General features: G+C 31.6%; 1 long non-coding RNA gene across 1 annotated transcript; it reads left to right on the plus strand.

Moving 5' to 3' along the window:
• The first annotated feature begins 8,017 nt into the window (after positions 1–8,017).
• LOC124886556 lies at positions 8,018–14,330 on the plus strand. The gene is made up of 2 exons (XR_007043916.1): positions 8,018–9,093; positions 14,134–14,330. It is a non-coding gene; the product is annotated as an uncharacterized LOC124886556 (long non-coding RNA).
• Positions 14,331–20,072: the final 5,742 nt, after the last annotated feature.

The raw sequence follows: 20,072 nt of genomic DNA on the forward strand, positions 1-20,072 counted from the left end.
TACCCAGAACTATGTGCCATCGTAGGTTGGAGATTTTGGACCTAAGGCCGAGATATTAGGCCCGAGGCTGAGATAAGTGATCACTGAATTGAGGTTATACTCCCTGGCAAGAGTATGACGCTCCTCCCCAACGTGGGGTTCTTTCTTAGGAGGACAAAACGTTAGACTCCATGTAGCTCGTATGGTTTATGTCGGTTAAGAGAACCTCCCTTGATACAAGTTATTTTCCTAATAGTAAAGTTGTAGATTTGCTCCCTAAGACTAAAGTATTTTTCCTTGATATAAGTATTTTCTCTAAAACTATGAGATAAGTTATTTCAACAAGATATTTTCCTAAAGTGAATGAAATGCCTTCAAGTATATTTCAAAGTTATATAATTCTGACTTCCAAGTAGTTGAGTTCAAAAGAGTTATGAGTTCTTGAGCAGTAAAGAAGTTTTACTCTCCATGAGACATATGAATGAGTTGAAAGTATTGTTTACAGTTTCCTTTAGCCTATGCGTAATGAGAATAAGAGAAGATTACCGATTTCAAAGTTAAACTATGATGACTCATGAGATTTGTGTTACATGCTCCATTCTACATGGTTTATGAGCTTTACATTTTATACTTATTCAAGCCATATAAGTTATTACTTATTGCATGCATTATTTGATTAAAAAGTATTGATGTTGTTTTATATAAATGCATGCACCCCCACATACTCAGTACATTCTCAAGTGTTGATCCATAGATGCGTTTATGTGTTACATTGTCTTATAATGTAGGTTCAGGTGCTCAGTCCCAACCTCGTCAGTCACTTTTGAGTACCTCTGTCTACATTCCTACAGTGGTGAGTCCTCATGGTTCGAGGACCTATTGTTAGATATTTCAACATTTGAGAGACTATGTTATTACTTTTAGTTCATTTTGAGTCAGTTAGGGACCTGTCCCAATGGTTCTCTAGTTCACGGATTAGTAGAGGCTTTGTCAGACTAGTTGTCAGATTGTGATTGTGTTGATAATTCTAGTATTGTGGTCGTTTGGACCTAGTATTTTCTTCGTATCTCCCTTCATATGATATAACTATGCTAGAATTTGAATTATTTCATCTTGAAATGAGTATTATTAGTAGAAGCAGGCTCAAAAGGTTAGCTTGAGGCTACTTATAGCCTTAAGCACCGTGTGACGTCCCGGGAGGCGATTTCAGGTCGTTAAAACTCGGCTTTCATGGACTTTGAGAAAGATATTTGTGAAGCAGAGTTTTAACAACACTCTATATTTGTGAAAATGGTGTCAAATATTGGTGAGTTTGGGTAATACTTTATGTCTATTTACGTGAAAATGATGTCGAATAAAGGAAGAGTAAAAGAAGGACAATTTGATTATTCTGAATCCATTAATGTTCGATTTCTGGATTACTTGAATCAGTTCTAACACAAAATATGTTATAATGGTTTCATAACCTTCTGACTAAAGGGTGGCTTCCTAATTAAGAATACGATACCTTGGACCGTCCCGCCTAAGGTTTATGTAATATGACCTATTACTAGAGTAAGATTTTTCCCTAAATGTTCAAGAGTAGGACTGAATATTTGCGAGAAGATGCACTAACCTAACTACACCGACTCTGAAACTAAGGAATCCAAAGAAGGTTCGGAGGAGTGCAGTACACCCCTCGCATGTACCACAGTATGTGATTGTGTACGGCTAAAGACTCGATAGGAAAATGCAAGTGATAAAGCAGTAACAAGTAGTGTTATTCAAACAAATAAGGAATGCAAGTTTGTATTGGCTTGCGTCCTTTCACACATAGCATGATATAAAAATATGTAAAACAAATAACATAATAAAGCATAAAAATCCTAAACTAAGCATGATAAGGACAAAAAATGTAAAGAATTTATGAGCAAATTCACATAATTTGCAGTGTAATAGGAAAGGAATCAAAGAATTTAATCATATACAAAAATGTAAAAATACCTCCCTCGATTAAAAATCGAGTCGATCATAGTTAGAACCTGTTGTCATCCCTAGCAGAGTCGTCATTCTATCATACCTTATTTTACCTGAGGCCAACACGAGCACGATGCTATGTACTCTAAAAGAATGAAAATTTATCAGAGTCGCCACCTAATTTTTAAGGAAAATCAGGAAAACCTTTTTATTTATTGGCATTGTGATTAATTTTTTAGTCTACAAAAAAACAATTGAAATTCTAGGTAAGGGTTCAAATTATTCCGAAGGAAAAGGGTTAGGCATCCTTCAGAATCCACAAGTGGTATTCGGCTAGACTAAATTTATCAAAGAGGGAAGAGGTATAAATATTTAAAATAATGTAAAAAAAATATGTATTAAGTATAAAATAACTCTTTAAGGATATAAATATTAAAACTACGTAAAGGTGTGTGTCTATAAATAAAACATATTGTTCTAAAAACATGTAAAAGATATGCATAAAAATGTGTAAATATATGTGAAAGGGAAAAGTATTTTTATGATGCATGAAAAAGAAATGTATTTTAATATGACATAAAAAGAAATATATTACAAGTAATATTTTATTTGATTAAAATTATAAAGAAAGGTAAAATTTATTTGAGAAGAAAAGACTTCAAAATATGTGAATTACTTAATTAATTTAATTATTTTAAGTAAGTGTATGAAAATAATATATGTTTTATCATAAAAGTATGTAAACAAAGCATTACTATATGTTTGTAAAGAAAGGATAAAGTTGAATAAAGAAAAAAATTGTTTTAAAAAGATTATATTATGTTTTTAGTGTAGAAAGTATAAATCATTTTTTTGTTAATTATTTAAACAGATTTAATGTATATATTAACATTTTAAATAACATGTGTAGAGAATCACAAAAAGGTAAAAAACATCATAAAAAATTATGTTAAAGAAAAGACTATGCTACAACCCAATGTATCAATTAACTGATTTAAATATCTAAATGAATTAAATTTTTTAACATAAATATTAACGGCTTGAATTTGCCTAAACGCATGATAATAATTGTATAAATAAAGAACACCTTCGCCCAATGCCCCAAAAAATAAAGTTTTCACTATAATGATATTTGTACAAATATAAGAATATAAAATACAATACAAAATTAAAAGAGCTCTTTGAATGCAACTCTCGATGAGTATTTCAAATAACCTGTACAAACACTTGTAAAAAAATGTTAGTAATAAATAAATAATTATAAAAAAAAAAAAAAGATATGTACAAAATGTAATTTTCATTAAAAAGTAGCTCAAATTAAATTTTAAATACGTGTGGGCTCGGATTGAGTTTTAAACTCTCCATGGCTGCGAAATGGTTGCTCGACTAATCGACTATCCTAAATCGCCTTGCCAAGACATGAATCATAAAATTCTTTGTGTTGTCGTGATGTTATAAAAGTTTGTCATCACCCAAAATATTTATTTTATTACGTATATGTATACATAATAGTCCGTCTTTTATTTACGGAGGCCTCAAAATTAATAATAATTTTTCATTGGTCAATTGTTAATCTTATTCATTATCAGTGTAATAAATAAATACAGTGGAGAAATCCAGAACAATCAGAAATAGTAATCAGAGAATAAAGTTTTTGGTCTAATGACCCACTTGGAACATAAAACAAATGCAATTATAGCCAAACTGCAGTATTCTGTCCAACAAAAAAAAAATATCAGAACAATAACATGGTAAGCAAAAATAAGAGAAGAAAACACCATTTTTTATAGATCTAATATTTAGGGGTGATAATACCGGAGAAAACTCCATGGTTTCCGGTGTTGCAGCGGAAAAGAGAGGGACAATACCGGTGGTGCGTGGTTGTGCTCGCCGGAGTAGTGGCAGGTTGGTGCTGCAGGCGGTAAAATGATGCAAAAAAGAATAAGGGGGCGGCTGGTTATACTGTGATGGCCGAAACTCGCCGGTCATCAACTCCGGGGAGTTAGCGAATAAGATGAATGGAAATAGGAAACAGGCAGCGCAGCTCACTGGTGATTCGGCTGAAACTCACCAGTCATCACTTTCGGCGAGGCAGCGATGGAGGAGAGGGATAAAAAGAGAGGGAAAGCTGGACGGATAGTTGGTTGTGGTGGTTTGTGGTGTTTTTTGGTAGAGTGAGTGGTGGCGCGTGAGATCAAAGGGGAAAAGTGAGAGAGGTTAATATAGTGATAGTGGTCAAAATCCGGTGGTGTTCGCCGGATCTGATGGAGGGGGAAAAAGAAACTACTGATTTTATTTTTTTTTGGTTATGTTAGAGCATGTATATGTTAAAGATGTGTGTGAATCGGCTGATATGTATCATGTGTATTTATTGTGAAAAAAATGGTGATCTGATATGGAGTGTCTCCGTTTTAATCTGTGTGATCTGAATGAAGAAGGAAAAGAAAAAATAAATTCTGTCTATTCTGCAATATATGAGAGTGATTCTCCCTTTGTTCTGTGTTAATGGTCCTTGATATATAGGAGCGTTCGAATTTTGAATTAGGAGCGCTTTAATTTTGAACGTTGCAAAAGCTAATGACCAATATCAAAGTGGAAAATTTTTGTTTGATTTATTTTGAAATATGGAGCATTTAACAAATTAAATATACCTACTTTTCTTGAGATGTGACATAAAGAAAGGCAACTTTTCTTTTAGTTGTAAAATATTTGAAAGAAAGAATAAAGGAAAGCAACGTATCTTTTGCTATTTAAAGTTTTTCACATTGCTAGTCATATGCATCTTTCTATCAATTTATTATTTGGGTCCTTTCCGGTCTTAAATTAATTTTATTTTGAGCTTCTAATTTAATAGCTAGTTTAATATATATTAAATAATGATAGTTAAAAAATTATAAAAAAATTTAACGTATGCATGACTACTTTAAAAAATATGAGACTAAAAAATAAAGTAACAACGATCGATTTTAAAGAAAAATAAAATAAAATAATAGCAGTATTATTGATAACACATTAGTATTTTAAAATTAATACTAAATAGTATTACATAAATAAGAAAGATAAAAAATAGTAATATATTAAAATAGTGATGAAATATAAAATATTCAACTTACTATTAATTTGGAAGCTCAAGAAAATAAATTAATAGAAAGGATGGACAAAATTTGGGTATCAACAAATATTATTTGTGCTAATGTGACAAGACACTGAATTATTATTATATTTATATTGAAATAATTGATTCGACTCAACTTTTGAAGACTATAAAATGTAGAAATTGATTTGTAATTATGAAAAAATATAAAGAATATTAAAAATATTAAAAATGTAATTGATTTGAAAAATGTTATAAAGATGTGATGTCTTGCACATGTGCAAATATTTGTGAAATAATAAATTGATAAGAAAAAGAAAAATTATTAATAAATTATAAAGAGTAAAAAATATAAAAATAAATTGATAAAATTCTAAAGTAAGAATGAGCATCAATTTTTATTATCAATTATAAAAAATATATAAAAATTGCATTTTGTGCCCTTTAACGGTCAGAAAGCCTGAAGACGTTAAGTACGGAGAGCAAAAATTGGGTGTCAACACATCCCATCTTCGGAATCCAATGCAACATGATCGACGAATCAACAACGATAACTAGTACTCAGATCTGGATCAAAAAAGTACAGAAGTGTAGTATGAGTACCAAAATCATGAGTACTCAGTAGGCATCATCAGCTAACTGAGCTAAATTATGATATAAGTATAATAAAATGTAAGATAACATAACTAAGTCAAGGTAAAGAGGCAAACCTGAACAATCTCTATATCGTTGTATATAAATAAGTAAATGATAGGAATAATAACATAATATAAAGAATAAAAAATATGCAATTATAACTATAAAATTGGACCCCATAAGCCAATAAGTGCGGAAAAGTAAATAACCCAACGCAAGCCTCCATAAGCCTGGAGGGTACAATCAAGTAAAGCATAGATTAGACCGCCATCATTTACCAACTCTCATGTTACAATTAGACTAAGGAACATTCTATCTCTGACTATACTAAGTTATCTAAATTCACTTTTAGATGTTAACTAAGCTGCAATCAACTCTACAATAGAAATCATACCTAGGAAAAGTACAACTAAGTCAATTACACCTAATTTATGATTTTTAAATAACCTAAATGGTCCAACTAACCTAAAAATTTCTATTTCATCATCAACACCTAAAACCCATCCCAAACCTAACCCAATATCATAAATATACTACGACATATCTTGATCTTAGAAGAGAGAAGATCTAAATCCGCTACGAAGAAAGCTCAAAGAATCTGCTAAATCACCAATGTTCCCTTTCGAGAAGATTTCACAAGATAACACACAATTAAAATCACAATCTACTCATCAATACGAAAATAATGATACCCAAATTTCACCATTGTGCTTCGAGTCCAAAATTACTTAAAATCTCATTAGGGTTTCATTTACGAAAATCACATTTTCAAAGCCAACCCTAGATTTTCCTATGCTCAAGGAGTAATTACCTTAAAATTGGGTGAAATACAAGATACATTAGTGCTAAAATTACATCACCAAGTGTTAGGGATCTTGAACAAGAAATGAGTACCATGAAGGAGAAAAAATCTTACCTCAAATTCAAAGTAAAATCACAAAATAATCATTACCCAAGCTCCCAAATCACCCACAAGAGTTAATCCTAAGCTTTCCCCAATATTTAGGGGTTTAGTCCCTTGAGAATGGATGTAGAATGGGAAAAATAAGATGGAAAGGGTTTTTTTATACCTTTCCCAAGTGTTTGGGAGTCGCTATTGTAACCCGACTGTCGCGACCGCGACATAAGGTGACTTGCTAAGTGAGTCATTTTTGCGATATGAACCATGATTGCAGACTTTGTGCCTTGACAAGGGTATCGCGATCGCAACCCTTGGCTTGCTATTAGCGAGCGCACCAATATATTTGAGACTTGGAATTTTCTAAGTCTCCGCCAACCTCTCGGGATTCATCTGTAATCTTGTATATGCAAACAAACTATGATACCCTATTAAATTTGATGTTCTAGACTCATTGGCACAGTCAAAATTTTCACTCGAGATTGTTTTGACTAAAAGTGGGTCCCACATCCATATTTCATCTTCTTAACTTTCCGATCAATAGATCGAAATGAACTCGGGTGCCTCGGGACCCAAACCAAGAGTCTACCTAGCCTAAAATCAATATTTCAAAGTTGCTGGAATAGTTAGGATTGGCATACGAGGTTTTTTGATTGAATTTTTTGCTCAGTGGCCATTTGAAACTAATGAAGACTTCAAAATAAGGTATTGACTCTAAAAACCAAATGAATTGTCCGGTGACCGAACTGTCAGTCCCTGTAAGTCATAAATAACTTAGGTCAGCTATAAAAAAGCTCTAATGACAAAAATACTTGGAAATATAAAAAATAACTTGAAGGGTCATTACTAAGAATCATTTTAAGATTAGTTAACAAAAAAAAAATGAGAATTTTCTGTTAATTTTTATTCATATTTGGAAACCCAACAATTTTATCAAATTTTATTTCAAGAAGTCTATAATTGTCGGTGTAAACCCTATCTAAAAACCCCACATCCAAGTCATCAATCCTTGAAACATTTTTCAACCAATCACATCTCGCCACATCACCCAACCAACCAATATAAAATTATCTTGGCTGTTAAAATCCTTTAAATCCAAGGGCCATTAAATTTTCAACTTTATAAACGATGAAGGGTCCAAATCATGGTCCACAATACAAGTACATCAGACGTCTTTCTCTCTTCCCAATGTATCAACTTTCACGTCTTCCCTAAGCATTGATCTCTCCCTTTCAATTTTCTCAAAAAATACAGTAAACCAAAAGCTTCTTCTTTCTCTCTCTTTCTTCCTCTTTTTCTCCATCACTAAAAGGGACACCTTGACCACTATCATTTCTGTCGTGTCTTACAGCCTGTTTGGATGGTGGTTTGTCATGCTTTCATAATGTATGGTACAGTATGATATGATATGGTACAGTATGATTTGTACCATATTTGAATGGACTGTATCGTTCACTGTGGTTTAATAATAGTTTTTTGTTTGGATTGATGGTATGGTATTAAATGTTAATGGATAATTTTACTAAAATACCCTTACTTGTTATAAATTTTCAATGAGGGCATTGATGACGTCGTTTTCTCTGTCAGCTACATTGAGTTCATCGACCCACCTCCTTCTTCCACTTCCTACTATCTCCATCGTGGTCGGCCTTACAAAATAGCTATACCTATATCTATTCTTACCCCGAAAATGAAAAAAACCCTAAAAGGCGTCAATGAGATAGCAGCGTCTCTTATTTTTTCTGAGGATACTACTATGTTAAATGCTAGGGTGGTGCCAGAGATGGGTGCTGCAGTGAAAAAGAGAGTTAAGTTGAAGAAAAGAGTATATAAGGTTAAGAAAAGTAAAAGGGTATAATGGGTTTTAATAAAATTATATAAGGTCAAAGTTGGAAAAAAAAAAAAGGGAGAACCACGCCACACCACCAAATTGGTAGTTCCAGAAATTGCCTCATTTCATGGTTATCAAACATAGAATAGTAACATACCTATCACCATTTTTAGAAAACCATGAAAATAAACATGGTTCCATGATAACCATCCAAACAGGCTGTCACGAGATTCCTCCCATTTTAACATCTCCCAATCCATGAATCCCTTCAAAAATCAGAAAATCTATCCCAAATCAATGATATAATGGAAAACAGATTAATCTGCCATCAGTTCTCTGCAAATTATCAAGATATGGAGAAAAAGAGGATTTATTTTAGAAATTTGAACTTGAATTTTCAAATCTCCTCTCAGATCCACACATTTTGAATAAATTTTTATTCTAAATCTGAACTTTCAAGTCTAGATTTGTGCCTATAAATGGTTGTCTTTGATTCTCCAGAAGGAGAGAGAAAAACAAAGTGAAAAATAGAGGGCAAAATGGGGAAAAGTTGATTAACGCCTGACAATTTCACAAGCAAAGGGCTGCAAGAATTACTTCACTTGGTCCTTGGTTTCGTAAATTCTGAGTTCCCGAGTTTTGAGTTTTGTGGCCATAGGATTCTCTACGGGAAGCCTCAGCTTTGCTGCACAATATAAGGTAAACACCCATCTTTCATGTGGCCTTCATATCTTCTCCGTAGGTCATTTTTGAATCTAGTGGATGTGTGATTTTAATTTGTTTCAGGTCTTATTATGGTGTTGTTGTTTATTCTCTGGAAATTAATTTCAAAACATAATTTTTTCTCTTTTAATCTTTAAAACTATTTTGTTTCGAGAGAGGCTATTTTGCATCCTAAGTACGAATCTGTCTCCTTTAGTTTCATTCCTAGTTCGGTTCCATGAATATGTGATTTTATTTCAATTTCAAACTCATGTCATTGTTGTTTCCCTTTAATTCTGTGAATGAAACCTATTTTTTTTTGGAAAAGTTGTTTCTTGTTTGAGCATATGGACTTGTTAAAACATATGTATATGTGTGTATATACTGCTGCTTTTTCTAAAAATTGAGCCTTAAAAGTAATTTTGACCCGGTCTGTCTTCAAACATAAAAAATCAGCCCTTTTGTTTCTCTTTTGTTCGATCGATTTTGGCTAGTATGTTATTAAATAGTTTCAAGAATATGTGTATATTATCCTATATTAATTTATTTGATGTCCGTCTTGTCTTGTTTGACATTTCTGTGAATGTTCAAAGTATAGGAGACACGAAGAAAGTCCCCATTAATGAGCTGTTCTAAGTTTTTCTCCTGTGAACATAGATGGAGATTTGGTTTGATTAGCTTACATTATCACATTCCTATACATTGAAAAGATTTAAGATTCGAATTTTGTTAAATATTTTGAGATAAGGTGGGATTGTTGACTCGTAGCTTCATCAAGACGCTGTTTGCTAAAATATGCATAAGTTAGTTTCATTTGGGTGATAATTAAAGTTTATTTATTTTTGTATTGCGTGATCTATTTGGTCATTGGTTGTATACCATTTTCATTATTCATTTATTTCATCAAGTTCGGTTTCTAATTCTTATTATTTTCTTTATTTCATGTAATCTCGAGAGTCGAAGTTTTGATCGAAACTCGTTTTGACCCAAATTTTGGGTCAAAACTATAGGATCACAGAGCGCCAAGTTTAAATTGCTAGAAATCGAGCCGAGTTTTGTGATAGAAATTTATAGTATCTAGTACTTTACCTTTTTCATGACTTTATTATTCGCATTTGTTTCACTAACCTTGTGCTATTTTGATTATATTTTTTTATGTGGCTTTAATTGAAATTGATAACTTTACTTTATTTAGTTTTGGTTAAGCTTTGAATCATTTAGAATTGATTTTATTCAGCTAATTTCATGTTCATTCGATGCCCATATATATGTAATAATGGTAAATGGTTTAACCACTTAATTATACAACTTTGCACCTGCGAATCAAACTTTTAGAATAAATGACAAACTTTGCCTTTTTCACAAGTACAATCTCAAATGGAAATACATATTTTTTTTAATTAAATGAAATGGTCAGTTAGTCTTTATTTTGAAAAATATTAATTAACTGTGTTATATCTTAATTGGAGTTTTTTCAAACAAATCACCAAAGTGACTTTTAATTAGCCAAACCTTTTTCAATATGGCAAATAACTTACCTATCAAAATTCGGCTTTTACACAATTTCATAGCGTTCAAATATTTATCTTATTTCATTTTTATTTTTAACATTATTTCATGTTTTTGAATTTAGAAATCTGCACAATGCAAGATATATGTGTTCTTCCGCTACCATATGTAAAGTTTATTTTATTGCTATTACTACTATTTCACTATTATTATGATTATTATCACTTTTCTGCAATTTCTATTATTATTATTATTATTATCATTACTCATAAGTTATTTTGATTCTACGATATATATATATATATATATATACACACACGCACATTCTATCTTATTCTCTACTTAATTCCTATCCTTGAGAACTTCACAAATAAAAATAATAAATTTTCACATCCTTGTCACATATTTCTAAATATTAGTATATTTAGGTTTATTTTGAATAAATTACTTCATACTTTAAAGAATTTTACTTTATAATAAATTTTGTCCACATGTTCAACTCTTATACATTTTAAACATATTTTCTTGCAAAAGCGTTACATTTTTATGCTTTTTATTACAATAGAAATATTCTTCCTTCCCACATTTCAAAATATTCATATATCATTTTACAATAATTATGTTACTTGCTCGTATACGGTAGCGTTATGTATTCTATATTTAAGTATCTTTTCAAAATAATAATAGTAATAATAATAACAAAAGTTTTCCTATCATCATTTTAGCAAATAATGAGATAAATATTTTTCAAATATTTTTCTAGATAAATGTTTTTCAAATATTTTTCTAAAACTAAGTTTAAGGATTATATTTGAATAGGCTTTGATGGATGCTTAATACCTTCCCCTTGAGTAACCAAAATTCCTACTTAGAATCTCACGGATTCTCGCAAACAAAAACAGAGTTTTCACATAACAAAAAATGATTTTTCTAGTTTTCCTTAAGAGTTAGGTGGTGACTCAAACAAACAATTTTTCAAAAAAATCAAAAAGAGTTGCAACGACGATCATATGTTGTGTGTTGTTTCGACCTGTTCGAAATGAAGCGTGATACTTACTCATAAATTTTGCTGCTGTCCATTTGTTTTTTCATGTTTCTATGTTGCGGTGATATATTTTAACCCTTCTCATGTGCTTAGATGGGACTCAGTTCAGTTAGATGAGTGGTTGACCTTCATGGAGGAGTTGGTGCTCATATTGGCTAGTGATGTCTGGCGGTTAGGCACTAGAGAGATTTCAGTAGTTAAGGTTCAGTGGAGGCATCACCCAGTAGAGGATGCTACTTGGGAGATCGAGAGCGAGATGCAGACCCAGTATCCTCACCTATTTGAGGCTTCAGATATATCCTAATCTTTTACTTTTGCGAACGGATGTTCTTTTAGTAGTGGATATTGTAATGACCAAATAGGTCATTTTCTGTATTTCCACTCATTTTTGCCATTTAGAGCGTTCTACAGCTGCCCCAAGTCATTTAAGACTTGCTAGAACTGACAGTGCAGTTATCGGGCAGTTCATTTGGTTTATACAACCAATTGCCTATTTTGAAGTCTTCGTTGATTCAAATTGGCTACCGAGCAAAACATTGAGTCAAAAGATATTGTATGCCAATTCTGACTATTACAATAGCTCCAAAATATCGATTTTAGTCTAGGTGAACCCTTGGTTCAGGTTCCGAGGTTTTTGAACTCATTTTGGGCTATTTTTCGGAAGTTAAGAAAAATGACAGGTGGGTGTGGGACCCATTTTTCATTGAAACGACCCTAGATGAAAATTTTAACTACGCCATTGATTCTGAAATGTCTAATTTGATAGGTTATCATTGTTCATTTGCATATATGAGATTTCGAATGTATCCTAAGGGGTTAGTAAAGACTTGGAAAAATTCCAAGTCTCAGCTGGTGCTGGTGCATCACGTACACGGCCAACCAGTCGCTTAAGTGACCTGGCTTGCCCATTGTTTCGCATAAGCGGGGCGTGTTGTGTATGCGAACACTGCTAAAGCGATACTAGCATCGTTTACTCAACTTGTGTTGTGACAGCAAGTGTCCCTTAAGCGACATTGTGGGCCTGGGAAGAGTATAAATACACCACTTAGCTCGGTTTTCACCATTCTATAGAATATTAAACCCTAAAAAGTGAGAATTCTTGGGAGAACATTTATGGGTGATTTTAGAGCTTGGGTAAAATCAATTTATGCATTTTCCTTAGAATTTGTGGTAAGCTTTTATTAATTTCTTGATAAAATCGTTCATCTTTTTCTAAAATCTCTAGAATCTTGGTGGCTTGATTGTAGGCCCCACATGAGATTTTTACGTAATTTTAGACTCAAAGGACAATAGTGCAATGTGGGTATTATTGTTCTCATTTTGATGAGTAAATTATGATTTTGATAGCGTGACATCTTGAAAAAGTTTCTCGAAAAGAAAAATTAGTGGTTTAGCAGATTCATAGATTGAGCTATTTCGTAGTATCATTATGATAATATGCTAGATATTAGCTGAAATTTAGGTGTTGGAGGTATAATTGATAATATTTGGGTTAGTTGGATTGTTTAGGCTATCGTGAAATCATAATTTAGGCATAATTGACTTAGTTGCTCATGTTTAGGGAGAATTACTATCTTAGGGATAATTATGACTTATTTAACATATAGAAATGAATGTAGATACCTTATCCTAGTCCAGAATACAATTTTTCTAAAATGAATTTCGGGGATTAGTAGTAGGCCCCTTCGGCCCACCTTAGGTCAAGACTTGTGTTAGATTTTTTAGACTTATTTATATATGATATACCCTTATTAATGCTTATTTTGAGACTTTGAAGAGATTAGATGCTTATTGATTACGCTAGTTCAATAGTTGAGAGTTTGTGTTAATTTTGGATAAGTTCTAATGGATAATTATTATGATTTAGTGATATGTCTTATAATTATGGTTTATTTATATAGTCTATTGATATGGTCTAAGGATATATAAGTCCTGATTCGAGTCTGTCAATTGATGATGATAATGATAATGATATGTAAGTTTCGGTTCAAATCTGACATTTGATGATGATATTGATGATATAAATTCTTGTTCAAGTCCGGTAAATGATGGTAGTGATGATGATATTATTGAGTTTCGATTCAAGTCCAGCATTTTGGGACTTATTTATAATATGAGGTAGTTTGGATTGATTCTTGGTTATTGCAGGATAATTGGTAATTTATTGTTATTGGGTTATTTACTTTTCTTGATTGTACTCTCCAGGCTTAAGGGGGCCTTCATTGAGTTATTTAATTTTCCATACTTATTGACTTATCGGGGCTAATTTAGTAGTTATAATGGTGTGAAATTTACATTGACTCCCATATTTATTTAATTACTTATGCACATTGGTGTTGAAGCTTATTTCCAAGTTTGCCCGTTTACCTATGCTTAGTTATTTTATCTTGTATCTTATCATATTTATATTATGATTAGCTCAGTGAGTCGATGTACCCGTGGTTTTGGTACTCATACTACACATTTGTACCTTTTTGGTCCAGATACGAGTAGTAGTTGCCGCCATTGACGTGATGCTCATGCAGAGTTGATTTCAGAGATTGGATGAGCTCTTAGAGTTGGAGTTACCATTTTTCCTTCTACTTATCTATGTCTAGTCTTTCATTTTTGAGACAGATTGTATGTGACTGTTCAGTACTTATAGTTTATTTATAGAAGCTTTTATAGCAACATTACTGAGTCTTGGGATGGTTGTTGACCCCTTCATCTATTTATTAGACTTTTATAACTACTCTATTGCTATTTTAACTCTTTAAATATTAATTTCTGATTTTTGGGTCATTTTTCGCCAAGTTAGCCCATTGCGTGTAGCTTCAGCTATTGTTTGGCTTACCTACTGGTGGGATAAAGTAGATTTCATCATGACTTATAAATCGGATCGTGACATTAATACACGCCTCTTGTCTAATTACTCCGTGGTTTTGTACTTACAATATTTCATCTTTTATTTTCTTCACCATTTTTTGCTCTTGGGTATAGACATTTGGCTCAATTTAGGTTTGATTCTTGACATTTGTGTATAATCAGCTTTATTTAAGGTTGAGTTTGATTTCATCATGACTCGTGTCTTCTATTCATAAGTTTGATTCTACTCCTACTCGAAAGAGGTCTAGATTTGTGGAAGAGAGCAACCCATTTGCATAACAATGACATGTTCCAAATGGTATCACTATATTCTTATTGTTAAATATATGAAATTGAAATAACAAATGTTACGTATAAATGATTTTTTCTTACTGATTATAAAAACGATATAAAAGTTTATAACGTTTAGTGTATGAAAATGATACAAAATCTGCTAATGAAGAATGATATAATAAATTATATTAAAATTAGTTGATAAATCCATCTCATTTACTAAATGGTATTTCTTATCGGTTTCTCTATGTATGTAATTCATATTAATACTACAGTAAAAAATATTGTGATTTTTATGTAAATTTATTTGAAAATTAGGTATACTCATTACATACACAAACTCTTTATGTGCATTACATTTCATTTTGTTTTTTCAATCAACTTTAAACCATGTTATTTATCATTATTTGATTTTTGATTTTTTGATTTATGAAATTGGTATGTAAAATGATATAAAAGAATGATGCATACTTATTAATGTTTTTAGTGGATGAAAATGGTATTGAAATAATCATAAAAAATCTGAATAATACTTTTTCCGATGTTGCAATCAAAATATGTAAACTGTATTTAATGATTAAGATTAAAAATTTGGATAATATTGGGGTTCACTTAGAATAAATTTTTGATTTATAGAGGAAGAAGAAGAAAAATATTTTAATAAAAATTTTTCAATGATTAACAAAAAAGCTAGATGATAATGAGTTTTTATATGTTTTTCTTTTCAATAACTCACAGCTCGAATCAGGGCCTAGTCGTGATGGGTATCTCAAGTCCCACGTGGATCGGAGATCACCCACTGCACCTGACCAATCCAAACACAACACACTCTAAAGTTGGATGAATTTCAAATATATAACAAGATAGCGTGCAATAGCTTAAGAAAATTTTTAATGCATGTCCATGACCAACCACCGACGATTGGCCAAACAACCAACCGAAACCATCCAATAACCATAGTAGTTCAAACAAAGCCTTATAACAAGAACTAAAGCTGAATATCAATAAAGTGTCGGGACATGCCCCCGACTATAGCCAAAATAAGACTGAACAGTCTGAGAAGTAAAAGAACAAAACATGAAATGTAGATTTCCGATGCATGGAAGTTCACCACGTCAATGTCAACTAATGAGCTGATCTCGGATCCTAATCACTGAGTAGGAGGAGTAGAAGTATGACCAACTCGTACATCGCATAGGGATACAACATCTGAAGACTGTTAGCGCTGTGAACGCTAGCATGTAACTTAGGGATAAGGATAACATAAATGTCAAAATCAACAGTTTAAAATTATTCAAAACCAATGCACATAATCAATTACATATACATATATGCTTCACATGTCGGGATAGAGAACAAGGTTTAACATACACTTAAAACTTTAACCTAGATTATGTAGTTCAACTGTCATATAATAATACCCACAGACAATATAGTCCCAGCTCTCACCCCCAGTTGGGCCCCAGTGTGTGTAGCCACACGAACCAGAAAATAATCTTATATATATGCACCTGGGGGACTCGAACTTCTCAACATATACTAAGGTGACTTAAGCACGCGATCATGTAATGATTTGTGGGGGACCCAAACCTCCCTAATCATGAAATAATAATGAGGGGGACTCAAACCTCCGTGGTTACTTTGACCCCCGCATCGGCAAAAGTGGTTTTCAGTATCGGTTACTCGGACTTCCACTTTCATGACTCAGCTACACAATCCTTATTAGAGCTCAATTAAAACAAGCATTACACATTCTCATTCATTGATCATATTCCACATTAAGGCATACACTGTTGGTATCGTCATACCAACTACACTTGCAAGGTAATAACATCATGCCAAAATAATTTTATTAACTTGGGGAGAACAACTTCCTTTGTTCTTTAATGAAAGGTAGGGGTACACCGACTCCTTTTATTCATTAAATTAAATCTCTGTGTTTCAATTACCTCTTTGTATCATACAACAGTTCAAGACTAGTTCAATTTCACAAATTCCCATATTTCTCATAACTAATAACTAATTTCACATTAATGGGTTGGAGTCATGACCAATTCAAAAGTTACAAGTTTGGGAAATTCAAAATTCCCGAGTTCATTCACCATACCCAAGCACCCACAAGTTCAAAATCATTATTAAAGCATGAATAACCTTATGTAAACCACGAAAAAATATTGTTCAACAACAAGCATTCAAAAGCTCAACCCTTATTTCAAAATCATCATAAATATGTCATGAACAATACTTTAAATCACATGCTTTTATAAAATTAACAATGAGGGAAGAGTAACGTGCCTTAAACACCAAGAAATTTGGAGAGAATTTGGCCCTTGAGCCGTTAGATAACCCACTTGATGAAACCCTAGCTTGGCGTGCTTGAGCGAACTTAGAGAGACTTTGGAGTGTTTGAAAAGTTACTTGGATTGGTTTTTGAGTGTTAATGACACCTTAAAGGTATTATAAGATGTGGGTTTCAAAATGCGTAAGAGGAAAAATGTCCAGGATGCCCTTTCAAAAGCTAAAAAGTGTCGCCTTTGACTATGGGTCAACCCTTGACTCGTAGCGCTCCTTAAGACTCATTATCACGAGTCGTAACTAAGGTAGTACAACCAAGGCACTATATACTTCTGACCTTATGACTCATCCACAAAAATCGTAATGAGACCCTATGACTCGTAGGTCTCAGTCGTAATCAACACAGAATGCATTTGGGATATACACTGAACGCCTTACGATTACACCTAACAACTCATACATCTCCTTACAGTTCTTAGTGAGCCACTCGTACTCAGAGCAGAATCATGCCACAAACTTACATGATTTGGTTACGACTTGCCTCAACGACTCGTCATGAGTCTTTATGATTAGTACCCTCAAGTCGTACCCAGGATAGTAACTTCAACAACACTTTCTGGACATCTTACGACTAGGGTCACATGGCCCGTCAAAATACCCTACGACTCATAGGGAGAGTCTTAGTCAGGACAGGGAGCTCAAAACTCAGAAAAATTTTAAGGACCAAAAACCTGAGGTGTTATACTCAAGTTTTAATTAAAGTACTTAAGTCAGTATTGTAATGGAAATCCTCCTCTTAAATATCAAAAGTATATAAAAATTTGCATTCCAATCAGTATATTTTTTAATGATTTTTTTGAAGAAATAAGTAGAAGAATAGATTTAATGAAGAAGAAGACACTACTTCAGTTTGAAAAAGAAAAAAAAATCATTTGAAGAGAGAAATTAGGGGGTGGTTGATATCCTTTTGTTAACCTACTTCTTAATTTAAGGATAATTTCTTTATTTTAAAAAATTAATTTTAAATTTTTTATTTATTTTAAAAGTTGTTATTAATTGCTATCTATGAAGTATTACTATGACTTGCAACATTCAATCTAACGATGTACGTTTTAATTTTTTCCTTGAATATTTTTGTTAGCATTAGTATTGATTAGAGATTTATTAGAGTGACTAATATCCATGGCTATAAAACTTATTGGACCAATTAGTTTAAACTTGAAATAATATGTCAAAAGATTAAAAACTATGAAAAAGTTTAAGAAAGATTTATAAATTATATAATAGTATATATTTTTATATATAAATATTTTTAAAAATGGTACAAATATAATATCACGTTGGTTCAGTTCGATTTGATCTTTTTTTAGTAAAAGCCAAACCAAATCAATTATATTTGATTTTTTTTCAAACACTAACCAAACCAAATTATTTGTCGGGTTTTTTTTTTTTTTGATTTGACTCGATTTATAGTTTGGTGTGATTTGTGGTTCAATTTTGTAAGAATAAGCTATTTTTAAGTTTTAAATTATAACTACTTCGGGTATTTGTACTTAATTACAAAATGTAACACACTTTATTAATCATAGCAAAATATAGATAAAAGTAAGAGACCGATAATCTTCTTAATTTTTGGCTTTAGACTTCTCAATTTCACTCCCATTCTATTTCTCACCGAACATACCTAAAGCTATAAACTCAATAAAAAGCTCCATCGACAGCTACTAAAAATATTTAGAATTCGAGAACAGGGTTTTGCGAAAAACTTTGTCATTTTGAGAAATTTTGGTGAAGATTACGGTTGTTTTACCAAAAAAAAAAAAGATTTAAGGTTGATTTCCATTGGAATTTGAAGAGGAAGAATAATACTCCTTCCGTTTCATAATAAATGAATTGGATTTTGGCACACATATTAAGGAAAAAACATTAAAGACATAAATTTAACGCAACTTTCTATTTTTACCCCAAAAAAAAAAGTTGACCTTATAATACCTTTTCAAAAGTTAATTGGTTGTCAAATCATAAGGGCAATTAACTTATAAAAAATTCTTTAAAAGTGCTTTTGAAAGTGTTGAAACTTCTTTTAAAAATAAACAGTTACGTGTTTGGATAAACGTGTTGAAACTGAAAAAAAGTTGTTGATGTGTTTGATAAATAAGTGTTGTTAAGCACTTTATTTTTGTCAAAATGTCTGAAATACTCTTAAAGCTGTTAACAATATACAGAGTTGATTATTATTAATTTTTATTTCTAAAATAATTTAAATTAAAATTAATATATATTTTAATTCCTAATATATACATAAAGAGAGAGAGAGACCAAATTGCCAAGTCAAACCGAACCGACGAACCAAACCAAACCGAGAAAAAAAATCAACTTATGGTTTGGTTTGGTTAATTTGGCGTTAGAAAAAAAAAACGACCATTCTTTGTTTGGTTTGGTGTAAACAAAATAAAAGTCAAACTGAACCCAAATCAAACCGACATAATATATATATATATATATATATATATATATATATATATATATAATTTTAACCTTATATACATAAAGTATTAATTGTAATCTACTTTTTAAACACTTTTATAATTAGTTTTATTAATTTTCAATATTTTAGAAAATAGATGTAAATATATATTCAGATTTGGGTCTTTAAGTTGTAATGTTTGTCCATTAATTGTTAATTAATGATTCAAAATTCAATATAAATTTGAAACCTAAACTTTTCACTCTTCATCTTACTTTTAATTTCAAGAGTTTTTCGCTCCTCATTTTTTCATAATTGTGATTTTTCATTAGCACATGAGTGAAAACATATTTGATCTACTCTTCAATAACAATATAATGTTAAAAACTAAAGATTATAAAAAAAAAAATCAAAAAAGCTGAAAGAACCGATTAAAATTTAAATTGAAAAAAATAATTTTATGTCGGTTTGATTTGGTTTGTAATTTTAAAAAATTGACATCATTGGTTTGATTTTTTTTTT

Source organism: Capsicum annuum, chromosome 8 (genome assembly GCF_002878395.1).
Source record: "Capsicum annuum cultivar UCD-10X-F1 chromosome 8, UCD10Xv1.1, whole genome shotgun sequence".
Lineage (NCBI taxonomy): Eukaryota > Viridiplantae > Streptophyta > Magnoliopsida > Solanales > Solanaceae > Capsicum > Capsicum annuum.